A 15,573-nucleotide genomic window follows, 5' to 3' on the forward strand; every position below is an offset into this window, starting at 1 on the left:
TCTCATCTCCGTCTGTATATCACTCCCAGTCCATCTCCTCTGGACAAAATAGATCTGCCAGGTCAGTATAAACAGACTAAATTGGGTTATCTGCAGTACCTGAGCAAGATGTAGGTTCTAATGGATTAAGTCGATGAACTTCCTCTCCCATGACATGTCACAGTTTAGACAGTGAGCATCCTTTCTCCATCCGGGGACTGCATCTCTCCATAATAACTCATGATCACTCTTACTGGACTTCAGTTATGAAATCATGGCACGGTGCAGCAGAAAGTTCTCTAGATTAGGAGACAAGGGGCTGTGCTGGAATTGTATCTCTGCCACTTGGGAAGCTCCTAAAGTCGTGCTGATTGTGTCAAATCTTGGAGTGTATGTAACCGCCTAAATGAATCATGGCTATTCAAAAGAGACCAACCTAGCAATCTATATGGGAAAAAAGATAAAATGGATAAGGAATATCTATCGTTTGGACTCTGACGGGAATTGGATAGGCAGGTCACTGAGTTAATCCCCTGGGTGGGAATTGCAGATGGACAATGAGATAGTTGGATCCTACTGGGAATTTTTTAGATAAAAGGAAGGACAACATGTTTATTTTTTTTTCAAAGATCAGAAATTTATTTTCTTCCCCATTACTTGCACAATATCCAGCAATAGTAGGCACTTAAAAATGCCGATTGACTGACCTCATCCTCCTACATCCGCCCATTCCCTGGGAAAATAAGAAAAATAAAACCTTTGTAACAAATGCAATCTTATATCTGTTCTCCCCAAAGCTGATGATTTTGTAAGAAGTTGTCCCTTCTTTTGTCTAACCCAGTCCAGACTTCACTCCACAGTCCCTAGAAACCAGGAGCTTTCGTTGTTGGACTGTCACTGTGGTGAGAGTTGACTTTCTGGGAGCTCTTATTGTGCTGGACAAAGACGGAGACTCAGCGGGCATCAACGAGGTGGGCCAAAGATGGGTTCACCCTCTCTTTTGGAATGGGTAGCTCATGTGGTTTGTATGTTACTCAACAAACCTTCTAATTAGATTCATTTTGTTGGTGGCTTTGTCTCTGTTCCTTGAAGTCTCAGAACTGACTGGCCAAAGGCAGCTAGGTTGCAATTTAGAAATTGTGAAATGGTTTTTCCCCAATGATTCCAAATCGCTCCCTGACGTAAAAGCCCATACATTCAATACCGAGGTGGTCCTAGGGATTTTGTATACCTGCCAATCACTGTCCATTTTAGAGGCCTAAAAAGTACATGTTGTGGATGACCCAAAGGGTAAAGGAAAGCCAGACAAGTGGGCAAAGCCTGTTACCATCAATGAGACACATTAAAAAGTAGAGGAAGGAATATCATTAAAAACAGGAGAGGCTAGAAAAGGAAGTGAAAGCAAAAAGGAAAGGAAGTGAAAGGTGAGGGAGGGAAAAGAAGGGTGAACTTGGCGGATTAGGTCTGAGTGCCAATCCTGCCTTGTCATGTGTCCACCTTTGTGCCCTTGACTTCTCCGGGCCTCAGTTTCCCCATTAGAATACCTGCTAAGGGCCTTCTCCAAGTCACATCTTGGACATCGCTTCTCTTTTTATTTCCACCATTAAAATGAAAACTCCAAGACATCAAAGACTGTCTGATGTGCTTTTATTTGTATCCTTAGAAGTCAGAACAGTAACTGGTACATAACAAGAGCTTAAGAAAACTTAAGATAAGCTTAAGCTTCTTCTTTCTTTCTTTATTTTTGCTGAGGCAATTGGGGTTAAGTGACTTGCCCAGGGTCACACAGCCAGGAAGTGTTAAGTTTCTGAGGGCTTGTTGAAGAAATAATCTCTAGTCTTTACTTGCAGAAGGATTATCAATACTGGCTACATACAAAGAACATGCTAGAGTCATAGGAACACAGATTTAGAGGTGGATGGACCTGGGCGTCCCCTTAGTCAAATCTCTTCACTTTAATATAATAAAAAAGCCTGGAGACTCCAAAGCAGTTTTCCTACTGTATCATGCTCTCCCTTAATTGCTTGTCCCATAAAAATTAGGAAAAACACAAACCTACACACCCAACACATCCCCTGGAATGAAAGGATGGCGATTTCAGAACTATTGTAGATAAGGTTCCCTATCTTGTTTTGTAGTAAATGAGCCATTCTCACCAATAAATATCATAAAGAATAAATGAAAGCTAGATGGCACGGGGGATAGAGCGTCAGCTCTGGAGTTCAAATCCAGCTCAGACAACTGACCCTTACTAGCTGTATGACCCTGAGCAAGTCATAGAACCCCATCGCCTTGCAAAACAAAAAACAACAAAGAGTGAATGAAAGGAAAGAGCCAGCTAACCACTGTTCTTGCCCCTCCTCCCCGCGCCCGTGTCCTGCTGCAGTTATCCACGTAGCGTGTTCTTGTCCTTGATTTTTTCCCTCTCCTACGGAGTTAAGAGGATTGAGTTAAGAACAGCAAAGCTTATGTTTCAATGGGACATCACTGTAGCCAGTAGGGAGTTGGGCAGCATTGCATTGCGGATCATCTTTGGTGGCAGAGCAGCTGCCTGTTTTGAAGCCTGTTTTGAGTTTGTTGATTTAATTATCATTTTTTTCTTGTTCTTAACCTCAATTGACTTCACTGGAAAATCTGAGCAAAGCATCTTCTCCAAGGCTTGGGAAAAGGCAGGGGAGCAGGCTGTGAATCCAAGGAAGGACAATGGGTTTTTTCCTTCCTAATTATTAGGTAGTGATGGACATCGAGACTAAAGAGAAATACCTTATTGTTATTGTAGCTGTCCAGTCCAATCAACCAACCAACATTCATAAAGTACCTACTATGGGCCAGGTACGTGGATATAACACAGGGGCTGTGTTAGATACTGGGGTTACAAAGATTAAGAAGCTGCCCTAGGTAACCTTTGAGATCTTTTCTACATCTATGAGCCTATGAACCAACAGTTATTTATTAAGTACCTACTATGTGCTAGGATTTACTTTTTATTTCTCATTCCTCTGAGTGAATAAAATATATTCCTGCTTCAAATACTGGATGGAAAGATGGGTTTGAATGTAACTGCTTCCGGAAATTGTCCTCCCTGATGGGGTGAGTTCACCGCCTTCTTCTTCTTTTTTTTTCCTGAGGCTGGGGTTAAGTGACTTGCCCAGGGTCACACAGCTAGGAAGTGTTAAGTGTCTGAGATCAGATTTGAACTCGGGTCCTCCTGACTTCAGGGCTGGTGCTCTATCCACTGCACCACCTAGCTGCCCCCACCACCTTCTTCTTTTATTCATTATCAATTCCCCATCATTCTGAACCAGTCACCAAAACCCACCGCTCATTCTTGTGCCTTCCCGGGCACATGTTCCGTTTTCTCTTCTTCCTGGCCAGATTTTGTTCCTAGCTTCCACTGGTAACTCATTTGTGGATTCATGGAGAATAAGGTCTGGAAAATAGGGACAATTTTCAGAAGTCTTGCCCCAGTTGATCAAAACTCTTGAATATATTAATACTGAAGTGGTTGGCTTGTTTTTTAGATTTGGCATTTCTGACCCTTTCTCTTTGATCATACTTTTAAACTGTTTGTTTGGGCAGTATAACTCACTGTTCTTGCCTCTAACGCTAATTACCATGGATTTTACAGAGAAGTAAATTGATATAGCAGAGTACTGGAAAAGAACATTAGATGCGGAGTGAGAGAACTTGCTTCTGCTTGTGTGATTTTGGGTAAAATGCTTCACCTTTTCAGTATTCACATCCGTCAAATGGAAACAGAAGGGATTTGGCCAGAATCATGGATTCTTAACTTGAGATCCACAGATTCCTCCTCCGGGCTTCCTGGAGAGGTTTCAAAGAGTCTTTGAACTTGGAGCGGGGAAAAAGTGACATCTTTATTTTCACCATTATCTAACTAAAATTTAGTATTTCCTTCCACTTATTTAAAACCACGATGCCAAGAGAGAGTGATTCTTAAGGTCCCTGCTGGCTCTAAATCCGTTATTCTATGAGCGTAAGCCAGGAAAACAGAAACGAACCCGCAGCCTTTCGGGGACACGTTCTCACAGGGAGCGCCATGGTATGTGCTGAGAATTTCCACCGAGTCTGCCATAAATTGGGTGGAATTTATAGCAGCAGCGGACAGACCATGAGGCTCCCAACTTTCTCATGGCATGTCATGATGCCTTGTGACAAAGAATAATATTGTACCATGGGCAGGAAAAAAAACATAGTTGGAGAACTACTATTTAAGAAGAGAGGTTATTTGGTAAAACAGCAACAGCTACTTGAGGCAGCTCTGTTCAAGTAAAAGACTTGGAAGTATGTGCCAGATTTTCATCCAGTCATTTTTTCAGTCGAGCTGACTCTTCATGAACCCATCTGGGCTTTTCTTGGACTGATTATTTCCTTCTCCAGCCCATTTTACGGATGAGGAAGCTGAGGTAAATAAGGTTAAGTGACTTACCCAGAGTCATACAGCTAGGAAGTACATAAGGCCAGATCTGAACTGAGGGAGATGAGTCTCCCTGGTTCTAAAACTAGTGTTCTACCACTGGGCCATCTAGCTGTCCTGTATAGGTCAGAGGCAATACTTAAATTTGGGTCTTCCTAACTAGACACCATTATCTCTCTTTTCTGTCTAAATGCACTGCACAATGTAGTATATAAAGGGACTATACGTATATAAAGGGACTATTTGCTTCAACAGTGGGCAGGACAAAGGAAAACAAGACCAGAGATGAGAGCAATCTGGTTTTTAAAGTTCTCTTGATGACTTAAGAGCTAGAGTATGAAGTCACCCTCTCTATCCCAATCCTTTGAATTTGTAGATGAGGGAGCTGAGCTCCAGAGATTGAATTATTTTCCCAAAGTCACTCAGACAATAATAGAGCTAGGATTGGACAAAGCTTGCTGTCTTTCCAGGACTTCTCTGGCTGTTTCTTCTATTTCCCTCAGAAAAGAAGGTTGTAGTACTTGCCTTCTCAATGTGAGTAACTGAGAGAAAGAGAGATAAAGAGAGAGAGAGAGAGACAGAGAGAGACAGAGACACACAGAGACAGAGACAAAGAGAGAGACAGAGAGAAACAGAGTCAGAGAGACACAGAGATAGAGAGAGACAGAGAGAGACAGAGACAAAGAGAGAGACAGAGAGACAGACAGAAGGAGACAGAGACAGAGTCAGAGAGGACACAGAGAGACACAGAGATAGAGAGAGACAGAGAGAGAGAGACAGAAAGAGATAGAGACAGAGAGAGACAGAGACCGAATCAGAGAGACACAGAGAGAGAGAGAGACAGAGACAGAGAGAGACAGAGAGTCAGAGACAGAGACAAAGAGAGCCACAGAGAGAGACAGAAAGAGATAGAGACAGAGACAGAGATAGAGAGAGACAGAGAGAGACAGAGACAGAGAGAGACAGAGTCAGAGACAGAGACAAAGAGAGCCACAGAGAGAGAGAGACAGAAAGAGATAGACAGAGACAGAGATAGAGAGAGAACAGAGATAAAGAGAGACAGAGAGAGAGACAGAGACAAAGAGAGACACAGAGAGAGAGAGACAGAAAGAGATAGAGACAGAGAGAGACAGAGAGAGACAGAGACAGACAGAGAGAGACAGAGAGACAGAGATAGAGAGAGACAGCGAGATGCAAAGTTCTGATCATCTCTCGTTGTAATCTTTCTCTGGGGAGTAGGTTTCTTTTCTGTATAATCTTTTCCTCTATGAGCAGGTTTCTTGGAGGCTTCTGAAGCCTCAGCAAGCCTCTTCTTCTTCCTGAATCCTGGCTCTGAATCTCCTCCAGCTCTTGTCCTTCCCCAGTCCAGACTGCTTGTCCAGGCCCAATGTTGCCTCTTTTATCCTCCCAGTATATGGGCGTGAGATCATACAAGGGCTTCTGGGAAGAACCACTTCAACCAATGAGCTTGCTCCTCCTAGAATTCCTAAGGTAATAAACTCCTTTAAAGGACAAACCAAAGGTCTGAGCCAGAGAACTGTCAAGTCAAACTGAGTTCTCACCTCATCACTGTCCAGACAACCTGAGTTCTCACCTGGTAATCCTAACAGCGAGAGACAAGAGAGAGAGACAGAGACAGAAGACAGACAGAGACAGAGAGAGACAGAGAGATACACACACATGCACAGACACAGAGACAGAGAGACAGAGACAGAGACAGAGAGAGCCAGAATGTAGAATTCCAACTTTTAAAATAAGAATGTTTAAAATACATTTTTTAAAACAATGGTACTATCATGTATAATTAACATGAACAGTAACATACATTTTCTCTGAGTCTTACAAAATATAGATTATAGGAAATAAAAACCCACTGAAATGAAAATTAAATGTACTTAATGGAATAGAAATCAGTCTCAATCTGGGATTTCGGGGAGTCTCACTCAAGATTTATGTATCATCACTCCAGGAGAGAATCACTCCCTGCAGGGATGGCTTAAGAGTTCTGCCCATTAGTGCAACCATTGAGGGGAAATGTTTGATGTTCTATGATTCTAAAAGTAGATGCTTCCTGTATGGGGGAGTTTTTGTGAAGCTGTTACAAAAGTAGACTTTTCCTTTGTGTTTAGTTGCATGATAGACTTTCTCTATTTTTCTGTTAGGAATTTGTCTTTATAGTCATAGAAATTGATGAAAACATGCTTTATATTTTATTTTTATTGTTTTTAATAATATTTTATTTCTCAAATACTTGTAAAAGGTAATTTTCAACGTACATTTTTGTAAAACTTTGTGTTCTAAAATTTTCTTCCTCCCTCCTTTACATCTCCCCTCCCAAGAAAGCAAACAATCTCCTATAGGTTAAATCCTTTTAACATGTACAATCCTTTTAAACATATTTCCCTATTTGTCATGTTGTGCAAGAAAAATCCGACCAAAAAGAAAAACTAAACACGAAAAAGAAAAACAACAACAAAACAAACAAAAAAGGTGAAAATCCTACGCTTTGATCCACACCCAGTCTCCATAGTTCTCTCTCTGGATGTGATTGGCGTTTTCCATCCCAAGCCTATTGAAATTGTTTTGTATCATCATATCATTAAGAAGAGCCACGTCCATCAGAATTGGTCCTCATACAGTATTGTTACTGAAGTGTACAGTGTCTCCTGGTTCTGCTCATTTCACTCAGGCATCAGTTGATGTAAGTCTCTCCAGGCCTCTCTGTATTCCTCCTGCTGGTCATTTCCTACAGAGCAATAATATTCCATAACATCCATATACCACAATTTATTCAGACATTCTCCAACAGATGAGCATCCACTCAGTTTCCAGTTTCTGGCTACTACAAAAAGAGCTGCCACAAACATTGGGTCCTTTCCCCTTTTTATTATCTCTTTGGGATACAGTCCCAATAGTGATACTGCTGGGATCAAGGGGTATACACAATTTTATAGTCCTTTAGGCATATAACTCTAACTTTTAAAGAGCAATATGCTGGTGTAGAGCAGGGGTTCCCAAACTACGGCCCACGGGCCAGATGCGGCCCACTGAGGATGTTTATGCGGCCTGCCGGGTTATGGGAAATGGGCTGAGGGGCAGAGACAGAGTATGAGCTTTTGTTTTTACTCTAGTCCGGCCTCCCACAGTCTGAGGGACAGTGAACTGTCCCCTATTTAAAAAGTTTGAGGACCGATGGTGTAGAGTCATAAAAGAGGATACTGGAAAAATAGGATTCTAGAATCATAGCTTTAGAGTTGCAAAGGATCTTAGAGAGCACCTTACCTACTACTTTATTTTACTGAAATTAAAACTCACAGAGGTTAAAGGACTTGCCCCACATCCCAACAATAGTTAATGGCAGAGCCACACTTGAACTTGGCTTATTTTATTCCAACTCCGATGCCATGTTATTCCTACTATATCATACTTCTCTGGAAGTATAAAAAAGAGCCATCAATGAGAGCAGGGACTCTGTAATTTTGTGTTGCGGACCTTTTAAGCATTATTGCTTTTACACACACAAATTAAAATACACAGGCTTACAAGGAAGCCAAATGAATTAAAAGAAAATTATCAAAATATTTTTTAAAAATTCTAAGCTCATGGACCTTAGGTTAAGAACTACTAATGCAGGCTATATTTAAAAAATGATTTTTTAATTAATAAGCATTTTTTCCCTCACATGTCTCTCCCTCTATTGATAAAAAAAGAAAACATTTGAACAAATATGCATAACGAAGAAAATTAGATTCCTCCATGAGTCATGTCTAAAAATAGGTCTCATTTTGTACCCTGAGTCCATCACCTCTCAGTTGGGAGGTGGGAAACTAGGGTGTTTGTTGGTAGGGAAGTGCTCTCTTTGGAGGGAAAGTGATGGATATAGCAATGTGTTTCTAAGAGTAAGTTCCTCTTTCCCTTGAGTAAAACCATGGGGATTTTTAGCAAACAATTTCAAGAAACGCAGTAAAAACTTAGAAACTCATTTTACTTCAAGGACTCCCTCCTGGAGTTACAAAATCCTATGCTACCACTGCGATGTGAAGTTAACTATAGCCCCAGAAGCTTCCTTTGTTGATTCGTCCTTCCTGACAGAAGGAGCATCAGAAGAAATGACCAATATGAAGAATGCAGAGAATCATGGGAAAACTCCTGCTGTTCTCCAGAATTGAGTTCCACTGTCTCTTAATGTTGCTCGTTGGTCATATTGTTGTCATTGTATTTATGTTCAGCTGGTTTTGCTTCCTTGCTCTTTTATCAGTTAACCAAGTGTTTATTAATTAATTAATTAATTTTTTGCATTTTGTACCTCAAATCTCCTAATCTAGATACATTTTGTTTTCCCCTAGAGAGGATATATACACTGCAAAGGATGAGACCCTTTCTTTCTTTTTTTGTCTTTATATTCCCAGTGCCTCAAATATAATAGATATTTTTATTTTCTGGTCTGGACTGTGATTGTTAAGGAGGGAACTCAGAGTGAAGAAATGCTCTTCACTAATGCAACTCTTGATCTTAAAGTTGCCTGGGTATAATCCAAAAGACTGGAAGCTAGCAGTGCAATGGGTAGAGCCCTGCACTTGGAATCAGTAAGAGCCATCTTCATGAGTTCTAATGCAGTCTTAGACACAAACTGTGTGATCCTGGGTAAGTTATTTCACCCTGCTTATCTCAGGTTCCTCATCAGTAAAATGAGCTGGAGAAGGAAGTGTAGTATCTTTGCCAACCCCCCCCCCCCAAAAAAAAAAATTGGGGTCATAAAGAATTAAATACAAGTGAAACAACTGAACAGCAGCAAAAGCAAAGAAGTGAAGTGTTTTTCCTAGAGACAAACAGCCAGTTTATGTCAGAAGTAGGATGAATTTAGGGTTAGTCTAGACTCAAGTCTTCCCAACTAGATAAGAGCTTTTCTCCAAATATAATGCAGAGATCCTGACGATCCCAGAGAGATTTCAGGAGATCCACAAGTTCAAACTTATTTTCATAATACTAAGAGAATTTAATATCTAATATGTCAATATTGGGGAAATATTAGAATTAGAATAACATAGAAATATTAGAAACAAAATAATTTCGAATATGGGAAATTTCTAATAAATATGGTAATACTTTCCCTATGACTTTTACCCAAAAATGACTAGACTTAGGGTGATTAAACATAATCCCTGAGAAAAAGTCTCAGGCTGAGCCTCATGGAACTGGGAAGTAATGATTGACAAGGTCTTGTGGGTCCACCTGTGGGCATAGGGAAATACGAAGCAAAATGCTCAGAAGTAAAGAAGGGTCCAAGTTTTCCAAGTATGTGAATTTCACCAGATTTAAGTGGGAACCAGATATGTGTCTGGTTTGTCATATACAGGCTGTGGATTTTTTAAAATAGAATTTTATTTTTTTCCCCAGTTACTTGTAAAGATGGTTTTTAGCATTCATTTGTTCTGTCAGCCACAAAGGCAACTGAGGCAGGTATTACGGTGCACTCAGACATGGAAGATGCCAAAGTCAACCACTGCATCCTGGACCATCACCAGTCATCCTGACTTTTGTCCTTGCCACGGGACTGATGATTGGAAGACAGACCGAGGCTGGTGGCTTAATGCAGCACGGCCTCATTTCATGCACAAAGCCATCATCCAAAAGTGATCTCACTGGTCTTCTTCAGAAAAACAAAGGATAAACAACCACAATTTGTGGAATAAATTTCTTATTCCAGATCAGATATTAGAATAGGGACTAGATTTGCGAATTCATTGATATGGCACACTCCCTGATGAGAAAACTCGTCTCTACAATGCAGCATGGCCTTTCTGCAGCTTGTAGTGTCAGACTGGGGCTGAGAGCTGGACGGGTTAGTTAGTTTCCTCAGAATCACACAGCCAGCATGAGTCCAAAGTCGGGAGTAAAAAGTAGTTTCCTGGCCCCAAAGACAGCTTTCTCCACTCTAGCATACTGCCTTCGATTGAAATAAGTAATCTTACGCTACTAAAAGCAGTGAAACTTCTTAATCTACCATAGTCAAGTTCATTCTTCTGCCAAGGCAGTTTTACCTGGGTTTGGCTGCTGAGTACTCCAGGGCTCCTTGGAGCCACAAGGTAAATATAAGGGAGGGATCAATGCTTTTACTCATATTTCACTATTATGTGTCAGTAAATGCTGTTTAAACAAGATTTTGTGGTCAGCTAGCATTTACATCAGGAAAGAAAAAATAAAACTAGTATCATCTGAAGCATCAAAATGCCATTGATGGAAGAGTGACTTATGGAATTTACCAAATGGCTCCATGTTGTCTCCACTGTTAATCTGAAGCAAGAGTTATGGGAAGAGCTCATGTTCATCAACAAAGATGGACTCTTTCCCGTTTTTGTTTCCCCTTCTTTTGTGCTATCAGGAAAGGTTCCGTCTCTGAGGTCGATTGGCAGAGTATCAGTTTTCCTTGATTCCCCAGGATTCTAGGGAAGCAATGAGAAGAGAAACAAGGTTTGGTGTTTCCTTTGCTCCAACGCCTATACTCTGGGACCTTTGAACACCATAACTGCTTGAGGGGGAAGGGGGGCCAAATGAAAGGGGGAGAGCTGGACTCATTGTTTTTATAGAAATAGAATTTTGCTTTTTTGACCTTGATTAGATTCTTTAGAACATTTACCCATGGGGCAGCTAGGTAGCTCAGTGGATAGAGCACAAGACCTGAAATCAGCAGGACCGGAGTTCAAATCTGGTCTCAGACACTTAATACTTGCTAGCTGTGTGACCCTGGGCAAGTCACTTAACCCCAGCCTCAGGGAAAAAAAAAAAAAAAAAAGAACATTTACCCATAAATTTCTTAAAGTCCAAGGGTTTATCTCTTTGCATAGATTCTAATTAGCACATAAGAAGCCTTATGGCAAAACAATCCAAATCAATACATATTTGTTAAATGCCTACTGATCCAAATAAAGATAGCCCTTGTAAGTAAGATGCTTATAATCTTTGGGGGGTGACAATACACAGAAGGAAGCTGAAAAGCATGCGCCCAATGGTCCATGGATTGGGAACTAAACAAAGCAGCTGATGACAAGAGGAGAGTTAACTGGAAAATTCAGATCCTTGACCTTTAGAGAAATAAAGGAAGGCTTTGGGAAGAGTTTCCTGTCTAGTCAGAGACTAGACTATCAAAGACTGAGTTAATGAGCATGGTCAAGAGATTCCAGATGACCAGCTTCTCCTGGGTGGGGCAATAATGGAGCCAATGGAAAATGGAGTTACAAAAGACAAACACAAAAAACAAAGCAGAGATGCCACTTGTTTGTTCATGGTTCAAATGTCCGACAAGTGTTTTCTCCCGAGCCATTTTCCAAACCCTCTAGCCCGTTATACGTAAAAAGAGCATTTACACTGGGTGCACAAATATAAGGAAATAAGATAATCCCTCTCCTTAAAAAACTGGTATAGTGATGGGGGGGGGGGAAGATGGCCCATAAAGTGGACTCAGAAATAGCACTACTTCCTGCGAAGATAGCCAGGAAGTGAGCATATAGTCGGACTATTCTGTAAATCCTGGGATATCTTTATTGCTTTGGTTTTATTTGCTAATATGCATATATGTTTGTGCTAGATGGGTCTATATGCACTGCTAAGATGTGAATGTAATATAGCCAACACAAAATTCAGACCTCCTGTCACCAAAGCAGCTTTTCAAGTGTTATGCATGGGATTTGGCCTTTTACATGGATTATTGATATATATATTGTGTGAATGGCATTATAAAGTGGATTACCTAGGACACAGAGTTAATCATCTTTGTTCTGTTAAATGCTAATATAATTTGATGCTCTACTGTATAAATTTGGATATTAAGTGTACCATAGCCATCTTTTTATTATTATAGTTTTTTATTTACAAAATATATGCATGGGTAATTTTTCAACATTGATCCTTGCAAAACCTTCTGTTCTAAATTTTCCCCTCTTTCCCCCCACTCCCTCCCCTAGATACAGGCAGTCCCATACATGTTAAATATGTTAAAATAAATGTTAAATCCAATATATGTATACATATCTATACAGTTATCTTGCTGTACAAGAAAAGTCTGATCTAGAAAGAAAGAAAAAAACCCGAGAAGGAAAACAAAAATGCAAGCAAACACAAACGTTATGTTGTGGTCCATACTCATTTCCCAGTGTTCTTTTCCTGGGTATAGCTGGTTCTGTTCATCACCGATCAATTGGAGCTGATTTACTTCATCTCATTGCTGGAGAGGGACACGTCCATCAGAATACATCCTCATACAGTATTGTTGTTGAAGTGTATAGGGATCTCCTAGTTCTGCTCGTTTCACTCAGCATCAGTTGATGTAAGTCTCTCCAACCTCTCTGTATTCCTCCTGTTGGTCATTTCTTATAGAACAATAATATTCCATAACATTCATATACCATAATTTATTCAGCCATTCTTCAATTATCATAGCCATCTGCAAAATTCCAAACCCAGGGAGAAATGTAATATGATTTTTAGAACTAATGGATACTCTGGGAGTTGTAGTTCAGAGGGAAAATCATTCCCCTTTCAATCTTCAGAGTGATTTGGGTGATTTGGGTGGGGTGTGATTTTTGAGCTGGGAAACAGCACCCCGAGTTGTGTGTTAAAGGTCTATAATCATTCCTTGTATAATTTTGACTCTTGTTACACCCCACCTCTATTATTTTCCTAGAGAGTCTAAAAATGTTGATTCTCCAGATGGATTTTAACATTATTTTTAATTTAGTGATATTTCTTAATGATTTATTGATGATTTTTGTTGATTCTTGATTTTGTATTCGTATCACCTTCATCTTCAAAAATGCTCCTCCTATTAACTTTTCTATTACAGCGAACCATCCCTTGTAAAAAAAGCAGTAGAGCAAAGCAAACACAGGTATCAAACTGAGGTTAAGTATAATCAAAGTTCCTGGAAGTAATAATGCAGTGTGGCAAATAAAGGGCCCTATTCTGAATGTCTTCCTTTTCCTATATTCCTGTTGACCCCTGTACTCAGAAGCTTGTTCAGCAGAGACAGGACGTGTTTTTATTTTTTGAGTGCATCTGTCTTTAATATCACATCAGATTGGGGAGAGATTTTTAGACTGATAATCCTTCCCTTGTTAGGATTTTTTTTAATCTAGAGTCTCATCAGAACCTTTGGGATTTCCTTCAAGTTATTCTTTGGGGCCCAAAGTTTCTTCAGGGTCCTATGGGAAGGGTCATTAAAATTGAGCCTTTTTCCTCCTTGCATTCAGGTGACAAATACCTGAATGATGTTGGGGACAATACCAAACATTCCACCAGCCTTTCTGAACATGGAGGAAGGAGGAAATGCTAAATTTGAAAAAAATAAATAAAAAAGACCCATCCTTTAGTCAGTGCTCTTGGCCCCATCATGGAACTTTGGAGATTTCCAATATTTTAAAAAATAAATACTATGGGAGTGCTAACTTTTGTTACTTTTATTGACTCAGAGGGGAGAAGGTAAAGAAAATAATAAATACCATTTCCTGCTTTGCCTTGTGTGGTTTTTGGCAATGTCCCAGTTCCAGTGGTGACCAGCCTTGATTCTCCTGAGACGTCGAACATGAAACCATGAAACTGGAGGTGGAATGGCCTTTTGCCACGGCCTTGAGCAATGTGGGTACTTTCCATCGGACCGATTTATTTTTTTACTTCCTGGCCTGCCGAACTTTTATCTATATGATAGGGCAGGAATGTGTGTATAATAGAGATATGGCTTCAGAACTTTCATGAGAAGTTATTTTGGTAGAACTAGTCACAGAGCATCTTGGGTATCCATCAGCTTCTGCATTTCTTTTTCAAAAATAGTTCAGCCATTGAAGCATATTCAGGAGCATACTTTACTCCCAGGAGAGTTGGTTCCCGAGAGCCATGGTTTCTGCAGGTCCATAAACTTTTTTTTTTTTATTATTTAGATTTTTTTTCCCACAGTACATATGCATGAGTAATTTTTTTTATAACATTATCCCTTGTATTCATTTTTCCAAATTATCCCCCCCTCCCTCCACTCCTTCCCCCTGATGAGAGGCAATCGCATACATTTTACATGTGTTACAGTATAACCTAGATACAATATATGTGTGTAAATCCCATTTTCTTGTTGCACGTTAAGTATTAGATTCCGAAGGTATAAGTAACCTGGGTAGATAGACAGCAGTGCTAATAGTTTACATTCACTTCCCAGTGTTCCTTCTCTGGGTGTCGTTGTTTCTGTCCATCATTGATCAGCTGGAAGTGTGTTGGATCTTCTTTATGTTGAAGATTTCCACTCCCATCAGGATACCTCTTCATACAGCATTGAAGTGTACAGAGATCTCCTGGTTCTGTTCATTTCACTCAGCATCAGTTGATGTAAGTCTCTCCAAGCCTCTCTGTATTACTCCTGCTGGTCATTTCTTACAGAGCAATAATATTCCATAACCTTCATATATCATAATTTACCCAACCATTCTCCAATGGATGGACATATAAAATTTCTATAATAATAATGATGATTGTAGTAACTTCCTCCGCAGCTAGACCTATGATTTCATCAATGTCAGAACTCTTGGTGTGGAAATTTTCTCTACTAATGAAGGCTAGCTCTAGTTACCAGAGAAGAGATTTTGAGCTAGAAGGAACCATTATGGTCATGTTGTCCAACTTAAAAGAAGTGAGGTTTAGAGAGAAACTAATAGTCTAAGAGAGCTGAGGAAAATCACCTGGCCAGAAGGTGTCAGAAATAGGACCAGAACCTGGGTAGTTCTTACTCCAAACTGGTGCCGTCCATTAATGTATACTGCTTCTCATAATAATGGCGATCCCTTCCACGACAGCGGCAGTAGGAGTTTGTATCCTAATACTATCAGACCACCATGCAAAGATGAGAAAATGATAATAGTGATGATGCTGTTCTTAAACCTTGAGAGAGAAGCAGCACAAACATTGTCTCCTCTTTGTTCTCGTTTAGTCATTTCAGTCATGTCCAACTCCTAGTGGACTCATTTGGGGTTTTCCAATGTATTTTATTTTGTGCATTTAAAAACACGATTCTGAGAAAGTGACCATGAGCTTCCCCAGACTGGCTCCCAAGGGGAATTATGATCCCACCCCCACAGAGGTCTAGGAGAAAGTTCAAAAAGTGTTATTCAAAAAGCAAATTTAGA

Source organism: Sminthopsis crassicaudata, chromosome 3 (assembly GCF_048593235.1).
Source record: "Sminthopsis crassicaudata isolate SCR6 chromosome 3, ASM4859323v1, whole genome shotgun sequence".
Taxonomy (NCBI): Eukaryota; Metazoa; Chordata; class Mammalia; order Dasyuromorphia; family Dasyuridae; genus Sminthopsis; species Sminthopsis crassicaudata.